Below are 5655 nucleotides of genomic sequence, written 5' to 3' on the forward strand. Positions count from 1 at the left end.
CCTAGGTAGAGCGCGCCCCCAGGCCAGGGGAAGAACTTCCCCTTCCTCTTCCTCTCCCCCTCCCCCGCCTCCCTCCTCCAAGTGCTCGGGCTCGCGGGGGCCAAACGCCAGCACTAAATGAATGAAATGGAATGAATGAAGCCGAAAGCCTGGCCCAGATCCCTCTGTGCCAAGGCGCATGCTTAGTCCGCCGGGCTGCACACAGTCCAGGCTCTGGGGGAGGTCAGAAGCATTTATTAAGCACTCTGGGGAGTGGGGATGGGAGGGAGGAGAGGGGGAGAGAGAGAGAGACAAATAGAAGAGGAGAGAGAGGGGATGAGAGAAAGAGGAGGGGAGGGGGAGAGAGAGAAAGACAAATGGGGGGAGAGAGAGACAGAGACTGAGACAGCAGGAGAGAGGGGGGAGGGAGGGAGGGAGGAGAGGGGGAGAGAGAGAAAGACAAATAGAAGAGGAGAGAGGGAAAGAAAGGCGGGGGACAAATTGGAGACAATCTCAGAGGGCAGGCGTTGGCACTAAGGGGGATCAGGAAGGGCTTCTTGGAGAAGGCGGGTTTTTAAATGGGGCTGGAAGGAAACCTGTCAGGAGTTAGAGACAAGGAGGAGGCAGATATATGGAAGCTGGAGGCCAGGAAGTGAATGAAATAGTTGTAAAAAGCCTGGAGGGGCCAAGTTGTGAAGGAGCTAAAAGCCAAAGGGAACTTCCTATTGGGTCCTGGGGGGGGGGAGCCCCTGGAGAGGGATGTGGCCAGACCTGTGCTTACAGAAGCTCACTTTGGTAGAGCACTGGGAAAGGTCTAATTGTCTGGTAAAGAGAAAAGTCCCAGGCACTAAGGTCTTGAGTAGCAAGGCTCCAGCCTCCTTAAGGTACTTCCAGTGTTTGTCTTTTGGGGTGAGAAGTTGGGAACAGCTAAGTAGTATAGTCAATAAGAGTGCTGGGCCTGGAAGACATGGGTTCAAATCCAGCCTCTCACACCATGTGAGACCCTGGCCAGTCACTGAACCTCTGAGCCTCAGTTTCCTCAACTGTAAAATGGGATATCACTTAAGTCTCAGGGCTGTTGTGAGGAGCAAATGGGATCTTAGAGCACCTTACACAACTGCTTGTTCCCTTCCCCCTCTGTCCCCTTTTCTATCTTCCCATGGCAGTACAGGCCCACCCAACATCCTTATTCCCCTTTTTCTCGACTACTGTCATAACCTTCTTGGTAAATGGGTTCCCTGACTCCTTGGCGCCCCCCTCCTGGCCAGGCAGCCCAGGTTCCTGGATATTTCCCTGCCTTAAGCACAACTCCAATCATGTGGGTTCTTCTATCTAAAAGTCTGCAGTAGCTACATCCCATAAGTTTTGGAAAGTTATCTCATGGTTGTCATCCTTTTTAATGAAGTCAGTTTATGAAAGAATTAATAAATTCTTTTAATTAAATTATTCCTATGTTCTGTTCTTTGATGATCTCATTCTTTAGGATTAGATTATTTCATTTCTAATGAATGAACTTTTAATCTTTGCTCCCATGGCCCTTTATTAAATGTAATTTTACTGCATCATGTTACAAAGAGAGTGCATTTCCTACTTCTGCTTTTCTGCATTTAGCCATGAGGGCTTTTTTTGTGCTGATATATATATATATATATATATGGTCAGTTTTTGTGCAGGTGCCATGCATATCTGAGGAAATGACGTATTCCTTTCTATTCCCATTCAATTTTCTTCAAGCTGTTAATTTTTCTTGCTTTGTTCTAATTCCTTTCCCCATTTTTTTCCTCTGCTACTCTTATCTCTTTGAAAAAAACAAAACAAAACTCTTCCAGGATTCTTCTTGTGCTTGTGTCCGATTAGCATTTGTCTTTCAGATTTTGGTTGTGGCTGTTTTCACATCGTTGTCGTTGTCTTCTTCTGAATTTGTGTCTGTTTCTTGACTTTGAACTTTGAGTTAAAGTTGGGCTCTACTCACCTGGGGTTGGGAAGACCCATCCCAAGCTGCAGTCTTTTGGGCTGCCCTTTTCAGAGCTCGTTCTAGAGATCTGCAAGTTTTATACTTCCAAGGTGGTGTGCTCTACTGGCCTGAGCTCTGGCCTTTACCTAGGAAGGGCCTCTGCTCTCTTGTAGCCACAAGTGCTGTTGCTCCCCTGGGCCCAGGAACTGTGACAGATCCCCTGTTCCTTTGTGACCCGTGAGAAACACTGCTCACGACCCTAGAGTTGTGACCCAGAACTGCTTATGGGCAATAGAGTTGCCAATCAGTGACAGCAAAGGGTCCTCTTTCTGATCAGTGGTCCAACCTTCTCTTAAATGAGAGCTCCTAAAGCTGCTGTTGCCACCACTGTATGTGCCCTTGGGACAGGGCTCCACCTGGGTGCCACAGACCCCTCCTGCTGACCTTCTAAGATGTCCCAGGCTGGAAAAATGTCTCCCCCAGCCTTTTGTTTGACTTTGATTGGAAGATTTGAGGCAATTTGATTCTTGGTGTTATTTTCAAGTTGCTTGAAGGGAAGTGTTAGGAGACTTCAGTCGAGTTGCTTCCTGTACCCTGTCATCTTGCCTCTTCGTCCCTACCTCATCTTCCTTTCGAATGGCTAATAGCCTGCAGTTTTCTTGACGAGTCCTCTGCTAGGGAATGGTTCTTTGCCGGGCATCTCTATTTGGTCCTCTTCTCGATGTTTTCCCTGCTCCATTGTCTTTCTTTGTATGTTGTCTTCCCTGATCTTGGCTGTGGAAAAGCTCTCACATTTCATGGGACCAAGATCGCCGATTTTGTCCCTGGTGAATGCTTGCTGAGCACTGTTCTGAAAGATTTCCACGTGGCCTGGCCCTCTGGATTCCAGCCAGTGAGCGAGTTCACTTGGACCGTCTTGTAGAATATGGTCAAAGATGCTACTCTAAACCCCAGTTCCGCCGAGCTGGGTTCCCGCCTCGATCTCATGTGGTCCTAGTCCCTGGGAAGCCTTTGTGTCCAAGAGCTAGCTCTGACTCAGGCCCGGTTGCTGCCCTGCTCCTTCTGCTTCTTGCTGGGCTTTAGGCAGCATCAAGGTGCTGGGATGAGCCTGGCTTCCTGACTTGGGCTCTGCTCCTTCACCCTTCCTCTTTCGCTGAGATTCTGGGCCCTTTCCCCCTCGGCGCATATTTTTGCTGCGGCGCTAAGACAGGACGGAGTCTTAGACGGAAACTGGGGTCCTTTCGGTAACATAACAGTTGGAACAGAATCACAACGTCGTGGCCTTTGAGAATCTGAAATTCCCATCCAATCCAAGGATTCTGAAAGGCTTGGAAAACCGTAGTCATGTAGTCTGACCTTGCCTCCTGACAGAGCTCCACCCACTGCTTCCCCCTCTTCCAGGGGAGCCAGAGCATGAGTTGGATCCCTCTGCCACGCACCAGCCTTTCAAGAGCTAGAGCGCAGCCATCCTGTCTCCCCTGAGCTTTCTGTTCTTGGGGAGAAACATCTCAATGGCCTTCACTTCTCGAGTGCCAAGATCCCAGGAAGGAAGCAGCCTTGCCTTGCCAGTGGGGAAAACTTGTCCTTCTCAGACCTGAATTGCATCACGTACCTGCATGGTTATCTGGACCTTAGAAGCAGGCCTCTGTGTTGTCAGCTGCTCCCGCCAGGGCCCCTACCATACTCCCTTGGGCACAATCATGTGGACTCAGGGGAGTTTGCTCAGCTTCAGTCCCTAGCCACGGATGCACTACACGGGACAGTGGTTAGGGCTCTTGGGGGCAGTGCTGTTCTCTGGCCTGGGAAGGCAGGGTGGAGGCTGGACTCTGCCAGGTCCAGGGCCTCAGGACTGGCCTAGGGTAAGTGCAAAAGGGCAGAGGCGAGAGTCCCAGAGTTAGGCTGCAAAGGGAGGCCAAATATGCCGGTCCATTTACCTGAAGGTTATGGATGGTGAAGGGAGACTGACATGGCGAGGCTCCCATTGGCCATAGCCCTCCCCCAGCCAAAATCAGGGGAGGCTGTTGAGTGACCTGGAAGTTAAGCTCCTGGTCACTGGAGTCATCGCTCGGGGATGAGCAGCTGCTTGTAGCTATTGTTTGCCCCCCAGACAAGGGGTGGTGTGCCCTCAAAGCTGGCTGACCTTCGCATGGGGCTGCCATTTGGTTTCCTGGCTATTGGGAGAAGCTTCCAGTTTACAGAGTTCCTCCTCCCTTGGTCTATCATCTGCCCCCCCCCTCTCCGCTGTCTCACTGGATTCTCTCTTTACATGCCAACGAATTTCAGTGCCTGGAATGTGCTGACTCCCCAGGCCCTTCCTGCTCCTTCACTTCTCTCCCTCTCTGGTCAAGGTGAACAAAATGGGTCCTGGTGCCCGCCCCAAATGGGGTCTCAGTCTTAATTACAGTCTACTATTTGGCCACTCCAATACTTTTTTGGCCCTGGCCCATGGGTTCATGGGTGTGGGAAACACCTGGTGTAGAACTACCCAGAGCTTGTGTCTCCAGAGGTGGGCACTACCATTTATTATCTCCTTTTGACAGATGAGGAAACTGAGGCTAAGAGATCAGTTGTTTCTTGCCCCAGAGGGCTGACGTGGCACGACTCTCCCAGGGTCACTCAGCTAATATATACGTCCAGGGTTCGGACTGGAATTGGGGTTTGCCTCCCTCTCCCACCATTTAGGTGCCACTCCATGCCCACTCATGTTGATGCCCCTGCTGGCGGACATTTGGTTGCTTCTGGGTTTTTCATTTGTGTAAAAAGGATTCTCTGCAAATCTTGGAAGTGTGGACAAACGCCTTCTGGGTGTATTCTCCATGCCAGAATGACTGAGGCTTCACTTCAGCTCTTTGTGGCCACACATTTGCAGTGCCCACCCAATCTGGGCTCCAGTTGGGAATTCCCCAAGCAGGGCATCAATGGGCACCTCTGGTTGTCTGCTTTGGCGGTTTGCTGTTATCCTTATCCTGATGGCAGTTTTAATTTGCTGCCCCGTTTACATGCTTGCTCTCCCCCTAGCAAACAGAGTGGGGCCCAAGGCCACTGGGTACACAGCCTTTTCTCCTCTTTTCCCTCTTCAGGGCTTAGGGGAGCTGTTTGGCTGTCTAGCTCAGGATGCAGGCAAGGGCTGTGCTCTCCTGGCCAAGGGGTGGTGCACTCCCTAGTCTCCCCATCTCTACCCAGGACAGGTGATTTGGTCTGGAGCCTGCATGTGGCTTCTCGCCCATGTACTGGCTCGAAGTAGTTCAAAGGGACCCTCGAGAGAAAACTCCCAGAAGGGAGGCACTCTTGTGTCATCCCTTGGACCCCTTGTGGTAACCCCCTGGCCTGCTTGTCTCTGTGGAAGGACACAATTAGGGAGTGACAGGGGGCCCTGAAGGCACTCAGGAGCTGATGCTCACTCTTATGCTTACTCAAGTCAGGGCGATGGATTGAATATGAACAAGCGATGGTGAAACCCTTGATGATCGGGCCAGACTACACTGTGCTGTGTGATGGGCCATGCCTGGCACTCAGGAGGTGGCCTGCCTTGAAGGACATGGTTGGGTCAGGCTGGGTGTGCTGTTTAGGTGAGGGAAGGGAAGAGTCATTCCATTTGGGCTGGCTTTCATCCTCGAAAGTCCTGTGTGCCCATATCTTGGGCACCTCATTACCTGGAACGGGGAAGATGGATTTGGTTTTCTAAGAAATTTGAGACAAAATGTTTCGGCTCAGTAAAAGAG

The sequence above is a fragment of the Monodelphis domestica genome, chromosome X, assembly GCF_027887165.1.
Source record: "Monodelphis domestica isolate mMonDom1 chromosome X, mMonDom1.pri, whole genome shotgun sequence".
Classification (NCBI taxonomy): domain Eukaryota; kingdom Metazoa; phylum Chordata; class Mammalia; order Didelphimorphia; family Didelphidae; genus Monodelphis; species Monodelphis domestica.